This window comes from Alligator sinensis, unplaced genomic scaffold (assembly GCF_000455745.1).
Source record: "Alligator sinensis unplaced genomic scaffold, ASM45574v1 scaffold545_1, whole genome shotgun sequence".
Taxonomy (NCBI): domain Eukaryota; kingdom Metazoa; phylum Chordata; order Crocodylia; family Alligatoridae; genus Alligator; species Alligator sinensis.
In genome coordinates this window covers 1,719,520-1,739,787 of record NW_005842209.1, presented here as the reverse complement: position 1 = coordinate 1,739,787, position 20,268 = coordinate 1,719,520, and the positions used below count along the sequence as shown (strand labels likewise).

General features: G+C 46.9%; 1 long non-coding RNA gene across 3 annotated transcripts; it reads left to right on the top strand.

Annotated features, from left to right (window-relative positions):
- The first annotated feature begins 1,186 nt into the window (after positions 1-1,186).
- Positions 1,187-15,992, top strand: LOC102387191. Of its 3 annotated transcripts, XR_003094802.1 has the most exons (5): positions 1,187-1,813; positions 1,985-2,112; positions 13,255-13,446; positions 14,735-14,851; positions 15,772-15,992. It is a non-coding gene; the product is annotated as an uncharacterized LOC102387191 (long non-coding RNA). The 3 variants fall into 3 exon arrangements; XR_003094801.1 differs by lacking the exon at positions 1,187-1,813 and having other exon boundaries at positions 1,899-2,112; positions 15,772-15,965; XR_324213.2 differs by lacking the exons at positions 1,187-1,813; positions 1,985-2,112 and adding an exon at positions 10,912-12,169 and having other exon boundaries at positions 15,772-15,965.
- Positions 15,993-20,268: the final 4,276 nt, after the last annotated feature.

Below are 20,268 nucleotides of genomic sequence, written 5' to 3'. Positions count from 1 at the left end.
GCCTTCCCGTGCGGGCTGGAGCGCGCGGGCTGGCCGAGCCGGGCTGGGCCGGGCCGGGCCGGGGGGGGGCAGGGAGCCAGGCTCCATGCCTCCCTCCTCCCCGCCGCACTGCTGAATCGTGGATCCGGCTGCCATCTAGCGGACAGGAGCCCAGACGCGAGCTCCCCCTTCCTCCTCCAAGCACAAAGCCGGAGCTTTCTCCAGAGCAGCAGGAAGCCACCAAATCTTTTTTTTACAGCTCTGCCCCCCCTCCCTTATTTTTTTTAATAAAGCCACTGCACTGGGGAGGGGGGCGCAGACCCTGCTTTTTAATAATAACTCTACCAGCGTCTCTTCCTCCCCCCCTGCAGCCTCCTTGCCTGCACCCTCCCAGGGTGTGAGAGCTTTCCCATTCGCCTCGGGTCTAATGGCTGTGCCTGACAAAGAGGAAACCAAGAAGTGCCCTTAGCTCCTCGAAAAGTTTCAAACCCGGGTGGCAGCCAAGCCGCATCTGCGGGGGGAGGAGGAGGGGGGATATTAACAGAAGTTGGATTATTCCCCCCGCTCCCTCCGCGAAAGCTGCTTCTTTCACTTAAAAAAAGGAGAGAAAAGAAACCCCAACTTTGCTGTGCACTGCTACTGATTTGATTTCCCTGTCTAGTTCCCAAATATGACAGGAGGGGAAAGGGGGGGGGGGGGTCCCGGCTCATTTCTAAGATCAGAATAAACGGGTTATTTTGTCCTGAAATAATGAAGAGATTTTCAATGAGTCCCCCTGGCCAAGCCGCCCCTATTGTATATTGCATTGATAAAAAGGATGTTATTGACTATGCAACAGTGGGCTCTTTTCCTCTCTCTCCCTCTTTCCAAATAAACTCTCGCTCCTGTCTCCTGGTCAGTGAAAAGGTGAAACGAATAAGATTAAATCAGACAAAAAAAGCAAGCCCTGTATGTATATCATCTAGATTTTACTCCCCAGACTGTGAAGAGACAGGGAGTAAAAGAGGCAGAGCAAGACAGAGAGTGAGGGAGAGAGAGAGAGGCAGAGAGACAGAGAGCCTGGGAGAAGGTGGACGGACCCAGCAGCTTGTGCCCTGCTCCTCCTTGGAAAGGTTTCCTCGGAGCCTGGATCGCTGCAGTTGGCACCCAGAAACCCGGCCAAGCCAGGCTACCCCAGGCAAGTACTGCTTTCTCTATTCCGTGTTTCTAAGGGGGTTAACTTGTGTCTACATTGAGTTGGAAGCCCACTGTGATGCAGTTCCAGGCGAGCTGCACTTTGCAAGGATAACTTTTTTTCCTCCCCCCCTCCTAACATCTAGCCTGTTTTTCCGAGCCTCTTTCAGCACTGCCTCCCGTTAGCTCTCTAGTTCAGGCATATTACAGCTGACGGCACGGATAGAGAGGGAGATATTTATTGCCTCCAGTTTGTAAGTATTTTCTTAGGAGGTATTTTCACCGCAGATCCAGATCCGTGCGTGAGTATTTGTGTACTCGCGCACGCACCCGCACCTCGTTCAGACAACAGATGTGTGTTTACCTATGTGTGTCTGCGCCAATATCATAGACACAACTCAGGCACATGGATTTCTTCCACGTAATTACGGAATTGAATTTATACTTCTAATAATGATGCCTGGGAAGACGGGGAAGCATGCTAATGCTCTTGTCTTTCACCTGCTCTGTTATTTGATCACCTAATGAAAAGATCGATGGCAGCCTGTTTATCTGGGTGATAGTGTCAACAGATTAAAGGGACAGCAATCAGAGTCCTCTGCACTGAATACACTACAATCAGAAGAAAGCCCCAAACACCTCCAATTGGTCTATTTCAAAGGTAGATTTTTTTCCCCCACTGTGGTGGCGATGTTAGGGATGATATTCATTTGCTGAATGGCATGGGGAGGGGGTGGGGGGATGTGGGAAGCATCAGTTAAATAGGTATTTAAATAGCAGATCCTTTAAGGAAGGCTGAAACCTGCGTGAGTGCTGTCTTTATCTCTGAAAGAAATCGCATCTTCTCCGAGCCGTGGGGAAGTGGAAGTCTGGGGGAAGAGGAAAGGGCTGAGGCAAGGGCACCCTAGCCATGCAAGTCAAGCAGCCGTCCAGGTCCAAACAAGGTTCAGTTGGCAAAAGGTATTTCCCTTCCCCGACAAATTACGAGAATCCTTAAAAATGGTTACAAGCTCAGGTTGCATTCGGGGAGCTTTTATTGTTATTTAACCTGCCCTGTGCCATGGATCTGACACGGCCAGAACAGCCCAGGAGAGCAGCAACGCAATTCAGGGGCTCTCTCCAGCTTCATTTCCTTTGGAGCAGCCTGTGTCCCTTAACTGAGCACAGGTTGGGATAGCGGAAGCTTTGCTGGGTTTTATTTGATTTCATTTCTGGGAAAGGCAAGCAGGAACTCCGTCTCGCTCTCTCCCCTTCGCTTGTCCCTTCAGGAAAGAAATGTTCATCCTAGAGATCAGTGGGCATTTTGGCACAACTTTTAAAAAGCTATTTCAGGGGCATCGGTAGAGAACACAATTGACCGGGTTTGTGGGGTTTTTTTTAATAGCCTGGGTGCAGGAGAATGTAACAAAAAATAAGCTAGGGCTGAGTTCTGGAGACATCTTTAATCCGGAGATGTTTTAGGCATCTACTTCACCTGCTAAGCCTTGCAAAGAAATAAATGTACGCTCCCCTACATACATATCTGCCTCCTGGGGGGACAATTAAATACATATAACGCTATCGTGTTGCCCGACGTGAAAAGAGATTTCCTTTTACCTAGGGGTAGCATTTTCAACCAAGCCCTGGTCTGACAAGGAAATGCACTGCGAAGGTAGAGCTAGAAAATTTCCTGGCATTTTGAAAACCCCTGTAGGAAGCACAGAGCCCCCCCAAGGTGCCCCAGGGCCGGATTCCCGGAGCTACTCGGCCCACGAATCAATTAGTACCTCTCGAAAACTATTGACAGGCGATGTCTGCCATTGTCTGATATACGATCAGCCAGTTCATAGTCACGGTGACATTTCTTTTCCAGCATTTCCCGTACTTGGCCGCTTTGCAAATTTAATTATACTGTAAACATTTCTATTTCTCCCTCCTCTCCCAGGGCCAGGTTGCCCTTTGCTACAACCTTAGCCGGGCTCGGCTTCTGCTCGGCTTCCAGCTGGGCCGGGCCACTTGTAATAGCTGTGCCAGGCCAGGCCTTAACAATGAGGCGTGCCCAGCGAGGCCTCTTCTGCTATTAACAGCGTTGGGGCCTTTCCTCTCAGCCATGCCATGCACTTTTCTCCTGCTTTTATTTTTTTTTCTTAATTCTTTCTCCCCCCCACCCCCCAACCCCGTGCTGGCCAGATCTGAACAACAACCAAGTTCTTTTAATAGCATCATAAAAGATATATTGCCTGGAGTTTGGGTTTATAAAGGGTAAACAATTGCTTGCTTTGAAGAGTAGTCTCCAGTGGATTATACTGCCCTTGCCATGCAGCTGGTGGCTTCCTAGCCCACTGCTGGTCACTTGTCACTTTTTTTTAGGAGGTAGTTGTTCACTTTCAGGGAAGGGCACTTCTCTGGGAGGGTTTCCCTGCCTGCTCTGCTAGTTTCTGCCTGGCTCTTTCAGCCCCGTTTCCTGTGTGTGCTCATTTGAGGATGCACAGACAGAATTTATTTCAAACACTTATTCCTACTTCTAAAAAAAAAAAAAAAATCACACTGGAGCAAAACAGTCACATTCCCAGTTCTCCCTTCAAATCGATGGCTGAATATTTCCCCAGTAACCCTGATGAGCTTTGTGACACATCTTAAAAAAAAAAAATAAAGCCCACCCATCCAGTGCAATTCCTTTTTGTACTTTGATAAATCACACTGGGCAAACAGGGCTTAGGAAAAGAGAGGACACACACGCACACCCAAAGCGTTACCCAGCCCTGACCAGAAAGATTTTTTTTAAAATCACTTTTTAAAAGTTGAATCATTTAAAAGCAACCTCAGCGAGACTGGGGAAGTGTCCAGCAGACCTAACCCCGGGTTATCAAATACAGCTGCAAAAGCAACCATGCCCAAAACTTTCTGAAGGGAGGTCAGTGGCTCTGATCTCGCAGCCCGTCTCTAACCCCCGCCCCTGTAAAAGGTGCTCTCTCAGCTCCTCTCGCCCGGTTTGTGTTTCAATCAAGATTTGAAATAAGTATTAGCCACCCCCCTCCCCATTTCCCCTCTTGTGTCCCCTTAAATTATTTTAGATGGTAGCATAAAGGGGAATGACGGCAAAACACCTTCTAAAAAGACAATCTGCTGTCACTGCCATCCACCCTGCAGCCAACACTTACTGTAGCTTGTTTTTTTGTCATTTGTTAGCTATCAAAAGTTCTAGGCTTGATTGCCAACCTGGAAGCAGGGCACTGAGGCACAACTTTGTTCTCCCACTCTTGTCTGTCTCTCCATCTTCCCAGCCATAAAGAGATGCCTAAATACTGGAACCCTTCCCCCACCCCCCTTTTTTTTTTTTAATTTTTAACGTATGTGCATGAAAATCAAGGGGGGGGAAAATCCCAAATCGGAGTTTTCTTGTCTCCCAGGATAAAGGAGCACGGCACTTCCCTAGCAAGTTACAGGAAAAGAAATTGATGACCTCTTGATGCAAATCAAACCTTCCTATATAAGGCAAACCTGGGAATCATTTTCAACACACTGGTGAATCCAGAACCAAATATTTACTTTCGGCACAAATAAAGCTGCTCTGATCTAAGTGCTTGAAGCCAAAAGAAACAAATGTGTACAAAAGCCATTAACGCGAGGCTTTACATTGAAACACATCTGACTCTATTTTCAACCCAAGACTTCTGCTGGGGATGAATTTGGTGTTATTTATTATTCCCCCAAGTAAAATGGGATAGGCTTTTGATGAAAAAAGTTGACGTTTGAAAACGAGTTTGAAAGTTGCTAGATTGTCCTGACAATACAATCAACTCTACTATATAATCATTTCCCTTAATAGTTACCTGTCAAATCTCCCATTTCTTTTACTACGGGGATTAGTCCATCAGAAGTAGATTTGAGTTGGACTGCTCACCGACTAAAGACCGTTGCAAGATGTTTTAAGTATTTAATGTCACTTTCCTCCCTGCCTTTAAGATAAAATAGTGTAAAAGTGTTTTGCTCAGGAAATACAGCAGTGCTGCTGGTAACATCAGCAGTGATACAATCATATTTACCTCATCAGAAGGTTGATCTAAGTAATAAACCTCAGCATTTTCACTTAAACTGTCAGTAGTAAGATATGTTTATTACAGCGTGCTCTAACAGTGTGCAGTGGGAGGGTATGTGCTTTAGGTAAAGTTTAAATGAAATAGAATAAACATAACAAATCGCTCAAGCCCACCACATCCAGCTGGAAATAATTGTTATGTATTTTCCCATAGCAAGGATATTTTATTTACACATTTCTGGGCGTTCAGCGCAAGTATAGCCAGCGGTGGAGTTAATAAAGTATACAAAATTGCAGGATCCTACCAGACTGGCTTAGATTTATATGTTTTATTGTTAACCCCTTGCTCTGAATCTTCTGAAGCTGAAAGGGAAAAGGAAAGGGCTTTTGTCCGAGTTGATCCTTGGCTATTCTGGGGCTCAGGTTGGTGTGAAAGGGACGAGGAGGTCACTTGAAATCTCCTTTTATCTACTCCTATTTTCTCTCTGGATCAGCAGCTTTGAATAGTTACCATCTAATCGCTCGTAATGGAAAGAAACTCTGGGAGCAACGAAAATGCTTTTACTCCAGAACTGCAGATATGTCTGTGTGCATGTATATGGATGTATGCAGATCCCTGGCTACCAGTACGAATTCAGCCAGAGTACCTAGCAATATGTACCTAGCTATTGCACGCTTACACGCTTACGCTTACACACACACACATACACACATGCTTAAGTTCAGGCGAAGGTTTAAACTGACCATTACCAATTGGCAGGCGCCTCTTTTTTATTTCTGCAGGTTTAGACGCAGGGAGTTGGGAGCTGGGAAATCATCCTAACAAGGGTGCAGACTTCTCGTAGGAAATATTTCATACAATGCAGCCTCTTCCTAGTTTTAAACTCGTCCTGACCCCGGCAGCAGAGCTCCTGCTCCCAGCCTGGTGACTCAGGCTCGGTGGTGGATGGCAAATAGCATGTAACCACAGTCACCAAGTCTTTTCAACCTCATTGCCAGACCACAGCTTTGTGCTGTTTAGATCCAGGGCGGATTTTGCCAGGGCACTGACCACATCGGAAGCAGGCACCTCGACTGGAACAGGAGCCCTTTGTGGGGTTAAGTTTTTCTCCCATAAATATAGAGAGCTGTTTGCCTGCAGCTGGGTAGTCCACGCCGGGGGACTGGGATCAGTGTCCCCATAGTCAGTCTGACAGGCTGGTTGAAAAGGGAGGGAAGTTTGCTTTTTCTTTCTAAAGGTTATTTATTTTTTTTCAATGCTGAAGGGAGGGGAAAAATCCTGGCGTTTGCTGTTCCTAGGTATAAAACAGCTTTGCTCCAGAAGCTGGGAAGCTTCCGATCTACCCCCAACAACCCGCCCTTGCCCTGCTCCCCACGGCTCAGATCTCCGCGGTGCTTTCTGTGACCGGGATGCTAGAGCTGTGAATTCCTTTAAGTGAATACTTTGTTGCTAAGGCTACAAGTTCCCATCCCAACGCACAAATCTTTTACACGCCAGGACCAACTCAGCCCTGGGCAGGAGCCTTGACTTGAGAAACCTACTTCAAATTCCCTGGAGTGCCCCCCTGCTAAATACCTGCTAAAGTCTGCAGTTAAAATGAAGGGCTGAGCAAGCCCTCCCCCCCTCCAATGATGCATTTTGCTGGGAGTTCTGGTGAATAGCAGGAAAGAGTAACCCAGTCCAATAAAGATTAAATTAAGTAGAAGAAACCCAGCCGGTATATATTTTGAAGCTCCGGTGGGGCGTCAAACCGATGTTTAACACATTTTTTCCACTCAGTGTGCACAAGTCCTGAACATGTAACGCCTCTTAATTTTTTTTCCACCGTCAGGAGGGAAAAACTTCTGACTGCTGCCTCGAAAAGCCTCTTCCCTTCCAAATTTCCCTAAAAACCCTCCCTCCGAGTCAAGAAGCAACCCCACTGTGTTGTCAAGTGAGTGGGAACTTTACGCCCCTGGGTGCTTTTTTGGTGCTGGGGCAGCTCTCGTGTCAATAAACAGAGCAACTTCTTTGCCTTGATTTCGAGCTGTGGGACAGGGCAAAAGGCACCCAGGTGTCCCCAAATGCAAGAGTTAAGAGCTGAAAGGAAATCAAAATTATTTTAGCAAGCTGCAGCCCCACCCCGCCCGCCCATTTGGGTAACCTGGCTACATTTCCTGAATGGCTGAGGAAATATTGTTTTAACAAACCGTCTCAGCATAGTGGACAAATGTTTATGAATCATTGAACCTCCCAGTACTGATAGAAAGAAAGGGACTGAAAGATGAGACCATACTTAAAAGAGAAAAAAATGCAGTCCCAGAGAGACTCAGCAGACATGAACTAAACGCTGGAAAAGTTAAGCGATATTTGGTAAACGTTTGTAAATGCAAATACAAATGAATAAATAAACCTCAAACCAGCTAGTTTGGGTGTAGTAGTTTAGCAGGACTAATTGCAGACAATGGAGCTGAAATGACTTTCCCAATTAGCTGCTGGTTGGAGTTTAGTTGGAGGAACTGTCAGCTCTAGCGATGGGTAATTGCTTTATTGCTCACAAAACTATCATCTATTTAGAACATATGTGCTAATTACTCTGGATGGGCGTCGGAAAAGAGCCCATAAATCTATTAGCACTTTAAAAAGTCTATGGTGCTTGTAAGCAACCAAACTCCCTTCCATGTTTTGTTAAGGGCAGCCTTCAGTGATGGGAGATCGTCTTCCTCAAACCCCCCTGTGTAGTATGACGTGTGTTCGTGTGTGCAGCTCCAGCCTGGATGCAGTGGTCATCTCCGATGCTGGGAGACTCGTTCTTTACAATTTAGCAGTGCAATAAATCACTGTCATAAAAACGATTTTCCTCTTTAGCTTTACACTATTTTTTTTCAAAAAAAAAAAAAAGATTAGTTTAGAAATCTTTTAATTGGATTACTCTGGAAAATTAATCTCCTTTAGGCTTGCTAAATTTGTGTACCAAATATTTAGACTGAAGTCACTGTCACTGAAGGTAGCCGGGATGCCTTTTATTATAACTAAGGAAGGAAAGGGACAGGTAGGGAAGGTAACCTTTTAATAAGCTACCTTCCCGGGCTCTCTGTGCCCATGCATTGCAGTGGGTGTCACATCACAATTGCTTTGTAAGCAGATCAACAGAAGTGGCTTGTGAACTGCGCTGGATCAAGACGAGAGTGCAGAAAAAAGGGGGCATCTCAGTGAGAGGGAGTTTGCGAGCAGGGTAGAAAGTCCGGCTTTAACAGGATGATTTATATCAGTGAGTATCAGAATCGCCCATAGGGAACTGGGATAAAAAGGGACACTTCCTCTGCAAACGCACAGCCACGCCAGCTTGCCCATATGCAATTACACCCCCCCATAACTCCTCGCAGGGCTCGAGAGGGGTCAGCTCCTGCCTCCTGGGGACCAAGCCCCAGCGGGTCCTCCAGCTATTTACGGCTCGGAGACAACCAGGTGTGCTTCCCCAGCAGACACCCTTCGGATCTCTCTCGGGGCAAAGCTTTGCGCCAAGCGAGACAAGCAAGTTTTTGTCTTCGGCGCAAAGTTTTCTCGAGTCGTCTGGACGCTGAAACAGCGCGTGCGATTTTCTAAAAGCGATCTTGAAGCGATCATGCAGTGTCCAGCCGATTAACACCCCGTCACCCCCATATACCACCCGGGGTTTTTTTTTTACACCCCCCCCACTTCAAAGGGTGTCTTGCATATGTGTGTGCAGCTGATGTACAGAGGCTACATCTCCTTCATCCCCCCAGCCTCAGGTTATCAGCATCGTCAGTTTTTCTTAACGCGATTGCGGAAAGCTTTTTTGGACTTTGCGAGGCATATTTGCGGCTGTCTGCTGCGCTGTTCTGACTCAAAACCCGACGTCTGTACGAAACGGGACACCTTACTTTTCAACTCACTACAGCCCTGTGAGGTGTGGTTAATTGGTGGGAATAAAGGCGTAATGACTTGACAGGGAGACTGCGATGATTCTTTAATGTACTTTTTTCTGAATACTGGCGTGTCATTTGGTTGGTAAAAGAGCAATAAGCAGGGATTCTCGGAAGGAAACAAACTGGTAACTTGTTCTTGGTGATTTATGCACAGGATAAGAGGCAGCTCACGTTTTGTCTTGGTGCGGGGATAGATTTGGATCTAGAGCGCTTGGCTGTGGGATTAGCTGGGCGTTTCCAGGCTCTTGCAAGCTTGGTGAATGCCACTTGGCTGGTGAAGAAGCCAAGGAAGGATTTTGCTGGCTCAGGTGAACAGTCAGTGGAGGGACAAGGGCTGCAATAGTAGAGACCCACTGGACTCGCCTTAGGGCTCAGAGCAGAGGTGAGTTCGCTTCTAGCAGCTCCTGGAAACTCCCGGGAGCACAAAGAAAGCGAGATGACTCCAAATGGCCAAATCCCCAACTGGGCTTGTATCTGAGACACCTTCTGTAACTCTAATTAGTTTGCCATTTCAGAGGCTGCATTACATTTTTAGCATTAACCGCTCCTGAACTGTGAACTACCGAATGGGATTATGTATATTAAATAAAACATGTGCTATAGACTCCCGCATATTTACACACTGGTGATACTTCCATCCCATAAATATACGTTGGGAATATAGAGTTGTAAATAGATATACATTCCTATGTACACTTACATGCATGCATATGGACTCTATTCATAGGCGTGTATATGCATTTAGCTTCTATGTGTATCTCCGCACACACCACACGCACGTTTGTTTATATGCGCACACACTCCCCATGAGCTATGTGTGCATATGCACAAACGCATTGCTACCTACATCCGGAGCTTATATGTTGGCTGAACCATCCTCTGGTCCGTAATAAATATAATTATTATCCTATTAATCATGCATTAAGTAGGTTCATTCTTCTCTCACCTTTCACCCCCCCTCCCTTTATTTTTTTTCATCTGGTTTCTTTTGCAGCTAGACCCAGCCAAAACAGCAGGTTCCTATGTTATGTTGTTATTGGGATAAATATATTAATCTCTGTTGAAAGAAGCCCTCTCTCTTTGGCAAATGAATCTCAGAGTTCCTCCTGAGACAGCTGAGGGACTCTGTCTGTCTGTCTCTGTGCCTTTTGCATGTGTCCTGTGGAAATTGTCGACAGTTTGGAGGGATCCTAACCTTGATTTTTCAGCTTTGAGCTCCCTCTGGAAGCGGAAAGAGCAATTACTCCACATTACTGTACATCTTTTATTGCAGTGATAGATCGCAGGTGTTTCAGCTGCTGCTATTGTCTGCAGCCCTCCCCGAGCCCTTCACTAGAGAAGCAGCTGCAGAGAAAGTCTTAGTTAACCTTCGCTTGACCGCAAGCAGCAGTAGCTGGAGCCACTCACTGGGTTAGGGCCCGATGCTGCAAAGAGTGCTGAGCTACTCCTGAGGGATGCTGAAGCCCCCCCACCCCAGCTCCCCTCTCCAGCCCAGGAGGGAGCCCAGCCCCGCCTCCCAGCATCGGGGCTGGCAAGCCCCCTCCCCAGTGTGGCCCTTCCCCGGCTACCCGCCCTGCATGTGCCACCCTGTGCCCACCTCCCTGCCAGGGCCAGCCTCTGGGGCGCTTCGTGGAGGACACAAAACAGTCTCCTGTCGTCGGTTTCCGCTGGGCCTGAGCTAAGACAACTCCCCCCAGCCCCGGGCTTTCACAAGGCAAAATGGAAGTGAACATTTCCAGTCCCAGAAGCCTATCTCCCCTCGCCCCCCCCACCCCTCCAGCTGCATTTATACAAATGAGGTCTCTATAGTGTGCGTGGGCGACTGACAGGGCTCCTACACTGTGTGGCTGCACTGCCTGTATATGGGATCCCTGGGATGGAGTTGAAGGCTGAAGCCTTCGGGTCTTATTTACACCTGTGTGTATGCAATGCTATTATACCACACACAGCAGATCAGTAGCTTTCCAACCCTCCTCCCCCCCGCCCCGCTCTCCCCTCGGGCATCAAGGAATTATACTACCTCCCCACCCTTTCTCCTATGCGCTACACCCACGTCCATAGCTTATACCCGGGCTTTAGACATACCTTTATGGATCTCAGGAGTCAAAAGCACCGCTGTAGCTAAAAGGGAGAGCTCTTTCTTATTTTGTTTTCGGGAGAGCTTTGCAGCATATAACCCTCAATTGCGGTGTAACTTGTAAAACAGCTTGGGAAAAGAATTGAGGGGAATGCAACCCTTATGAAAGCAATAAAGCATGTTTTCAACCTGGAGGTAGATGTAGGATAAGGACAGCTATTTAGATGTGGGAGCATATGCAAAAATGAGGAGAACCGAAGAAATACATAAAACATGAAGCAGGCAGAGCTTGTGTCTGGATGTGAAACGCCTGTGATGATTGTTTTTAATTTAAGCTATTTAACAGCCCTTTTGAAAGAAAGCCAGGATGTTCATTTCCAATGACTTACAAAGGTGATGGGTGAAGGCAGCCTGCTAGGCTGTAGCATCACTGAATAGCATTAAACTGTGTCATGGATCAGTGTCATGATGACGTATGACACAACACAGGGGATCATTATGAGTGAATAGCATAATAGACATGGAGAGTGGACCAAAGTCTCCTTGACAATTCTTACTCATATGTCTTGGGGGGATAGTTTTACATTTGTGATCCGTTTATTTGGAGCCAATTCTGAGAGAAAGACACGAAGCACATGACTGAATCATCCTAAATGGGATGAAGATGGGCTTATGTAGCACAAAGAGGAAAATCTGAAGAGGTCACCAGTTTAGGTGCAAAGCACTTGGCAAAACACGTGCTGTATCTAATTAAACTGGATGCTCCTTCCTGCTCTAGCCAGGCTGAGAGAGATGGCTAAATTCCGTATTGCCTCGATGTTGCACAGTGATTCACTGCGGTGTTAGTTAAGCGTTGCACACATTTCATAGCCCTTATTAGGACAGCCTCATATCAGCTCGTATCTCGAAGGATGTAACTCGTATCCTGTTTCTTTCTCACTGGCGTGTTTTGTGCTAGGATGTGCACTGAGAAGTGCTGAGATCTGAGAGCGGTAGGTAATAACCAGTCATGTTTGGCTATTAATTGAGAAACATAAAGGAGTAATATCAACATGATTTCCTCCAGCAGACAAGCAGACCACGACACTATACATGGCTTATAAAACCGTTCAACTAAATGGGATCTCCTCTGTAATTCTTTCCAGTATTTATCAACTGCAGCCCTTGTCTTGTTGGCACTTCCTAGGAAAATTCGTGGGTCAGGGGTTTTCTGGTGCGGTTCTTTTTAAAGCAGTTCACGTTCAAAAGTGAAGCATCGGGTTAATTTCTAACGTGCCACCTCTCCCCGGTTCTAGGTATTTACCATCAGGTGTCTTATTTGGACATCTAAGCATTGGCACTGTTGGGTGATGAAGCCCAGCAAGTATTTTTGCTGCCACTTTGCTGTTTCTATTATTCACACAATACAGAATTTTCTAAATTAGGCTCTGTTGACTCGAAATAATTTTCTTTGGGAAATTCAGCTAACAATTTTCTGAAATTGCTTTAAATTTCACGAGAGTAGGTTCGTAGGAGACCCTCTTTCCAGAGCTCATTCAGAGACATTTATCATCTAATACATACAGACACCGACGGGGGGGGGGGGGGGGGGGGGGGGGGGGGGGGGGGGAGGTGATGTGTGGAGAGAGAGAGAGAGAGAGAGAGATGGTATTTATATCGCCAGTAGTAGAGTGGATACTATTTTCCTTGAAACAGGGACTGACAAAAGAAAAACCTCTCTTTAGCCAAACTATTCCCGCCCCCCAGCCTGATAACGAAAAACTGCTGATCCAGATGTTGTAATAAGTCCACTGAATGTGTGAGCAGGTAATGCAGGGAAGAGTGACATTGTTAACAGAAAACATCTAATTAACAATGACTTCATTTGATTGGAAGGATGAAAAAGCCTTTTTAAATCAATCCAGATTTACTGGCCTAAGCACAGCCAATTTATGAATATGGAGGCTGAATTGAGTCTGCTTTCTTTCAAGATGTCATCCGAGGGGTAATAGTATAGGTGAAGTCATTTAGTTACACTGTGGAAACTTTTATAGTCCCTTTCTTGGGAATTTAATTCAGTGCTTCTTCATTTTATTAGGAACAGACCGACTCCATCAACTGCGCTCTCCATGTTTAGAGGCATGACTGCTTGAAGCAATTAGGCTCACCAATTAGCATACTTCTACTGACCCCAGCAACAGCACCGGGTCCTTATATTCTCCATTTCCCAAGGAAGGGGAAGATGGGATAAAACATGCATCCCAAGCAGAGGCAGCCTTCCCCAGACTCGGTAATGCCACGGCGGTCCTTCACCGGGGTTTGATCCGTGTGGGGTAGATTTCTAGCGCGCAAAACCACTCCCGAAGGCACCCCTCGCAACGCACTAGGACTGAAGAGCTGGAAGTCCAGGGAGAAAACCCTGCTGGGGTCTGTGCAATGGAAGCAGCCCACTGAGGAACAAGGCTGATGAAGGGGGAAGTAGGAGACTCATAGTTATCATGAGGGTGCAAGGCACAGGGTTGACACTCAGGAGCAGAGGGGGGACTTCTAGGTTCATGGAGACCAGTCATCCTCTGGGTCTGGATCTGGAGGACCCAGATCTGGGTCATACTGCTGTATTATGGAGTTAGGTAAGCCTCACCCAAACTCTTGTTGGGTCCTATTATCCCCCTGTTGGCAATGGAGGAACCAACCATGAGGGAGAGGTTCAGGTGGGCCACACTCCACAAGTGAGGACAAGCATTTGGGGCTCCTGCCAGTCACCTGCTGTGAACACTAGTCAGGTGTGAGCCAGGAGCTGTGCCAGGCTAGGTGGGCTACTGCTGGGGTCTTGACAGCAGTGAGAGCCCCGACTGTCCCGCTTCCCTACTCCGGGTAGGTCCTTCTGGCCCTCAGCAGGCTTTGACAGGGAGGACTCCCTGGCTTTGCTGGGGTACTCATTGACACGCGTCGCCTGGGAGCTCCCAGCAGATCAGGGGGATTGGTTGTAGCTCTGTTGGTCTAGGGACACAGGCAGGCAAGGTTCTTTGGGGAGATGTGCTATCTTTCATTAGACCAGCTAAGTAGTTGGAAAAAAAGTTCTTTGCAAACTTTCGGGCAAAAGTAGAGTCTCCCTATGCCCGCAGAAGGGTGCTTGTGCCCGAAAGCTTGCAAAGAACTTGGTTCCGGCTACTCAGTTGGGCCAATACAAGAGATCACATCTCCCCAAAGAGCCTGTCCAGCAGATCAGGGAAGTTAGCCACCGCGGCGAGGAGGATTGCTCCTGCGATCCGAAGGGGACGCCTCTTCCCCAGTAAAGCACTGGGGCTCACAGCAGGTACTGGAGAGCAACAGATTTACGGGCAATGTAATAAGGGACGCATCCAGATCCAGAGCCAGATCCTTGATCAGCATTTTAGCGAGGGCCTAGAGCTGAAGATTGATCATTAGGACCGCTCCCCCCGCGCACTGTGAGAGCATCAGGACCATCCAGGGTGGCTGGTGGCTGCATGCCCAGGCTCTAGCTTGGAAGCAGGTTCTCTGCAGCCCCCAGGACTCCCCAGCACTTACTCAGAGCCCGTCTCTCTCTTTCCTTTCAGCTCAGGCTGCTCTAAGCTGACCGGCTTCCCTAGTGCAGAGCCTTCCCCACGCCGACTTCCCAGCCAAGTCGGTCCGGACGATGCCTGCTCACAATGCCTGACCCTGGACAGCAGCAGGTGGGACAGATTCCCCGCGATCCCTGCAGGGGGATGTGGTATTTGGGAGCGAGTGAAGGCAAAGCCCCGTCCCGTCCCATTTCGGAGCAATGCATGAATGGGTTTCGGAGACTTAGGGCTTTAGGCTCTATTAAAATGCGAGGGGACCCACCGCGTGGAAGCAGATTGCTCTCAGCACCTGCCAGCATGGGGCCCTGGCGCAGCTTTGCCTAGCTGCAGACCTAGCCCCGCTCCCCGCCAGCGAGGGTCAGTCCCTTTTGCTCGGGAAGCGACCGATGTAAAATGCCAAGGCACAGAGGACCCAGCTGCCCCTTCGGAGCGATCTTCCCCATCGTTTGAAGCGGACAGAGCTGGCAGCAGAGGAGAGAGGGCTCCTCGCCCTGCAGCCAGCGCTGCGCTGGGGAAGTGGATCAGACTTAGCCTGGGCACACTCGTGCTGAAACGGCCAGGGCTGGGGGAGCAGGTCCCTCAGCCGCTGCCGACAGGGGAAGCTTGTCATTTTAGATCATTTTAGATCCACTGGCTTCAGGGAGAGGAGGAGGCAGGCAGGGGACAGCCCAGGAATTGAACAGCCACCTGCCCAGCGCCGTTCAAGGTCCTAATCACTGCACACTTCGATCCTGCCGCAGGAATCCGGGGAGCCCAGTGGTCAGAAAGCAGAGCCACTCGCCCCTGGCTTTCCGACACCACGGAAGAAAAATCTTTATAAAACGAAATAGGCAATCAACTGAAATCTATCCTCTTTAAATAAACTGATTCCTTAGTATTTTCCCAGTGTTGGTGTAAGTTGTTGTCTGTGATGTCCCCCAGGGCTCTTTCCTCTGCTCTCTGATTTGGTGTATAAAAGCAGCTCTGAATGATGGATTACTGTGTCATTGCAGCCTGCGAAGGATTAATTTGTTTCATTGATTTCTCTTTAGGCAGATTGCCAGAATTCGCCGCTTCCCACCTTTCCCCGAGACTTCCAGCAGTAATAGACAGTAATAGCCTAAGACAAATCAGCCCATTCTTGTAAAAATAGAAACACAAAATCCTGAAGTCCCAAGAAAGCCCTAAAGAAGTTCCTCCACCCCCCTGTGCTGTAAAACTGGGTTTTTTTAAAAAAGAAAATAAAAGATGTTTCTTTTTTTAATGATTTGTTTTTAGTGTGTGTGTGTTCAGTTAAATAAATCGGAGTGAACCTAAATAACGAGGGAGCATTCCGGAGTATTTTATTCATGTGTAACAACAGGGTTCGGTTTCATTTAAGAGAGTCTTAAACCCAAGGGTTATATCATGGGACACCCAATAGTTAATCTATTATCGATCTGTTGGTCTGTATAGGATATGGCAAAGAAATGTGGCTTATGTCAGGGCTCGGAGTCTGATGTGGGGAGAGGAGGGGCTGAACTCTTTCAGAATGATCTGTCTATAAGTTTTAAGAGAATTTGACTGGAAAATAAAAAAGAGGCCTTGAAAAATTTGACCAGGGTAGAGAAGCAACGGAGACAGACAGACAAGGTTTTCAAGGCAGAGGAGGTGAGAGGAGAATTAGGTGCCCTTGCCACTGTTTTGTGTTTTACTCTGTCCCCACAAGAGAAGTGGGGCTGCTCCATGTGTACACATGGGTCAGCTGTGCAAATCTAGTTGTTTTCACAACGCAGTGATGAAAATTGTATTGATTTAGTGTTCTCGAGTTAAACTTTATATGTAATTAGTCGTATAGTAAAAAGTAATATTGTCATGTGTTAATGTATTTTCTTCCCCGGCTTATGTAAAGCTATACCAGGCTGGAACACCAGCTTTAGACAGCATGGGCAGGCAGAGCAAACATTTTATTTCCTTTTCATATTTGCAATCTGATGATAGCCTCTCAGTTGCTCCTTTGAAATGAACAGAAAGTATTCTCCTACTGCCTAGCATGTACCTGATTCACATGCAATATCTCAGTGTTCCCAAAGTCCCAAACCCTTTTTTTCCCTCCCGGCAGAAAACACATGAGTTTCAAACTTCCTCCTTCACTTATGCAGTTCTATAGTTCATGTTAAATAAAAGCCTTTAGATGGGAACATTGCTGGTTTTCTATGATCTGATTCTAGAAAGTATTCCCTGTCATACCTAAGCAGCATTTTTGGTGTTCACTCCCCTCTTCTACAGCTCTTTTATTCCAAATAGCCTCAGTTGTCAATGTACTGGAGAATGGCACCAGCTCTATGTTAAACAATGCCCCCTTCCCTCATGTTCTGTGACTTCTTCCCTTTTTGGAATAATAAACCAAGCACTGACCAGCAGTTGAATTTCTGATAGGTTTTACTGCAAAGGCACTTGGAAGGTAAAGACATTAAAATAGTCAAACCTGAAAACCCCCACTTTCTCTTGCAATCATAGCCAGGACATAGAGAATTTCTACTCTGAGGCTTATTTGTGCTTAGCAACAAGCAGAGCATTCCTTTAAAATTAAGAGATTTAAGTGAGAAATGAGAATAATTTCCAGTGGGAAAACCTAGTTTTTACTTCTGACTGCTTTCTTTAGACTTCTGCAAAACCTTTTTGCTGCATTCCTTTCTGACCATTTGCTAATTACTAAGAAAATTTTATTTTGGGGAAAAAATGATTCCTGCATTGGTAGATTGGAGTCAGAAGAGTAAATCTATTCCCTCCCCTTTCCTATGTCTACAATAAAAGATGAATTCCAATAGAATCTACACTTCAAAGCTTAAAAGAAGCTTTGAAAGAAATAGAGTATGTTGGATTAGCAAACATTAACCTCTTACATAGTTCTGGACAACTGTATGACTCTCAGACCTATACTAAATGCATTATCCCTGTCCCTCATTCAACTGCAAGCAGTTTGTGTGAAGAGGCAGGCCCCACAGGAAAACATAACACTCTAATTTAAGAAAAAATATTTATGCTGAACTAAGTTCTTCTTTCCTAGGCATGTACATTTTTTTAATTTGATTATCATTTTTTTCCAATGTGCAGATTAGATTAAACCTTAGCACTGGATTCTACTGAGTAAGACCACACACACAATTTCCAGCTGTGACCTTGGGATCAGGCTATCTTCGGGCAAAATGGAGAGTTTTCCTATGCCAATGTTGGATTTACACATAGTGAAAGCTTATTTAGACTACCCACATGGTGCTCTGAATCCCTATAGGTTTCTCAATGGCTCTACATTATTAACACATCTACTCCCACATAGATGATTTGTGGGAGATTTGTGCATCACCAGAATAAATCTCTTTCCAAGAATCTGGTATCAAGATTACATTTTTGAAGCTATTTTTTAGAACTTGTTACTATTCAAGTAGTGAAAATATATTGAATGAAAATACAGCTTGATTATTTGCTGGGTTTGCTGCATTAGATACCAACACTGGCTGTGTCCAGACGAGCGGGGCCGTGCAGTGCGTGGTGCCGCAGACATGTCTGTGGCATCACATCTACACATTCAGCTGTTCTCCAGCTGCAAGATAGTAACATAGGGTTTTTTTTGACCCTGGGAGATCCTGGGGTCAAAAAAAAGTGGAGTGGCACACACAGGCGCAGCACACACCACCCCAAATGGGAGCCTGGCCAGCCAGAGCCACCCTCTGGTTGCCAGCCAGACTCCCAGTGGTAGGACTGCCGCTGCTGCTGCCCCAGGAGATCCCAAGGACCCCAGGTAAGGCTGCTGAGGCCAACCCAGTGCTGGCACCCACCTCCCTTATCCCACCTGGGGTAACCTGCCGCACTCCAGAGGGTGCGTGGGACAGGCATTCCTTGGGGGACAAGTAGCAGCGGCACAAGGTATGTCACTGCTTCTTGTCTCCGGGGAAGCAACCATTCATGCTTATGTGGATGTGGCCATTGTGTCCATTTGTCAGAGACTATTTTATACAGAAAACTTCACTGGTGGGAATGGAGTTATTTTTACCATCAGTCGAACACAGCAGAATCAGTACTGTAGGAAAAGCTACTTTTTAAAAGACATACTGGGCGTGTCTATACGTGCAATTAATGTGAAGCAATAAACTCCAGCTCAACCAGTGCTGGAGTTTATTGTTCCTGGGTGCCCATTTGAACACGTGCCTGTGACCACAGCATGATGAGCTTGGGCAGAGTAGCCCCAGCTGGCAGGGAGCTGGGGGGTCAGCCTGCCAGCCCTGGGCCACTCTAATCCAGCTCAGTGTGCTGCTGAGGGGGTGGCTGGGACATGATGATGCTGTAGCATGGGGCTAGCTGGCAGGCAGCCCCTGTACTGAAGCACCCTTGAGCCCCAGCCAGCATCTAGGTCAGTGTCTACACATGCATTGCTGCAGAGTAAAGAACTTCACTGCAGGATAGTACTTGTGAATTAGTCTGTTCTATCCTAATAGCAATGACATTTTATTGTGGAGCTAATTAGGCAGCTCTGCAGTAAATGTCTTGTGTAGATGCACCCACTGAAAACAGACTATTTTATATGCATGTGAACTTTAATAACTTGCATGGAAAAAATACTTTGATATCACAAAATGGAGCATCAGAGCATCTAACTTGGGATTCTTAGCCACGTAGGCCATGTCTTCATGTGCAGCGGTGTGCACTTGTAGAGGCACAAATAGCAGCAGCACAAACTTGTGCCCCTTTCTGCCCCATTGCACACCCCTGCACATGTGCTTCAGTGCACAGCAAATTGTCCCAGGTAACGGTAGGGAATGCTGGAGCCAGCACCTCTGCTGGCCCCAGAAGTATTACCTGGTATCCTGGTGCAGTAGGGCATGGATCCAGTAGCACAGAGCCTGGACAGCAGCCAGAGTGTTGCTCTGGATGGCCAGCCCTCCATCTGTTCCAGTGTGCGCTACTGATGCGTGATCTGTGCCAATTTTTTCCTAAGAGTATTTTTTTTTGCCAGATTTTGCCACCATGCTGCAAATTTGCAGTGTGGTACATGTTTTCACATTCTCTGTGTGTGGTTTGTGGTGCCACAAAACAGTTTGGTGTACCACAGACAGTACACCCCTGCACATTGAGACCCTCTCCTAGGGCAATCCACTTGCCTGAGATAGCTGCCTTGGCTCTGTGTACAATTCTTGCTTAAGAATGTCCAAAACAGCATGCCATGCAAGGGGGTGCATAAGATGGCCACCAGGAATGTTGGGGGAACGTTAAGTCTTAGACTCCTTCCCTCCATCACTCAGAAACAGTCACTGTATTGTAGATTTGTAGCCCTGAGCCCTTCATTGGATTTGGGTGCCTAAGGCCTTTCTTTTGAAAGGCAGCCAGAGGAGGAGGTTCCTATACCCTTTCCTCCATTAGCTCAGTGAGTAGAGCACTTACCCAGAATATGGGAGATTTGGATTTACATCCTACCTCTGTTGAGGGAATTTGAAATCACGTTTCTCACCAACTGGGGGGAGGCACTCCGTTCTCTTGAAGTTGTTCTGCTTTTCATGATGTAATTAATACTA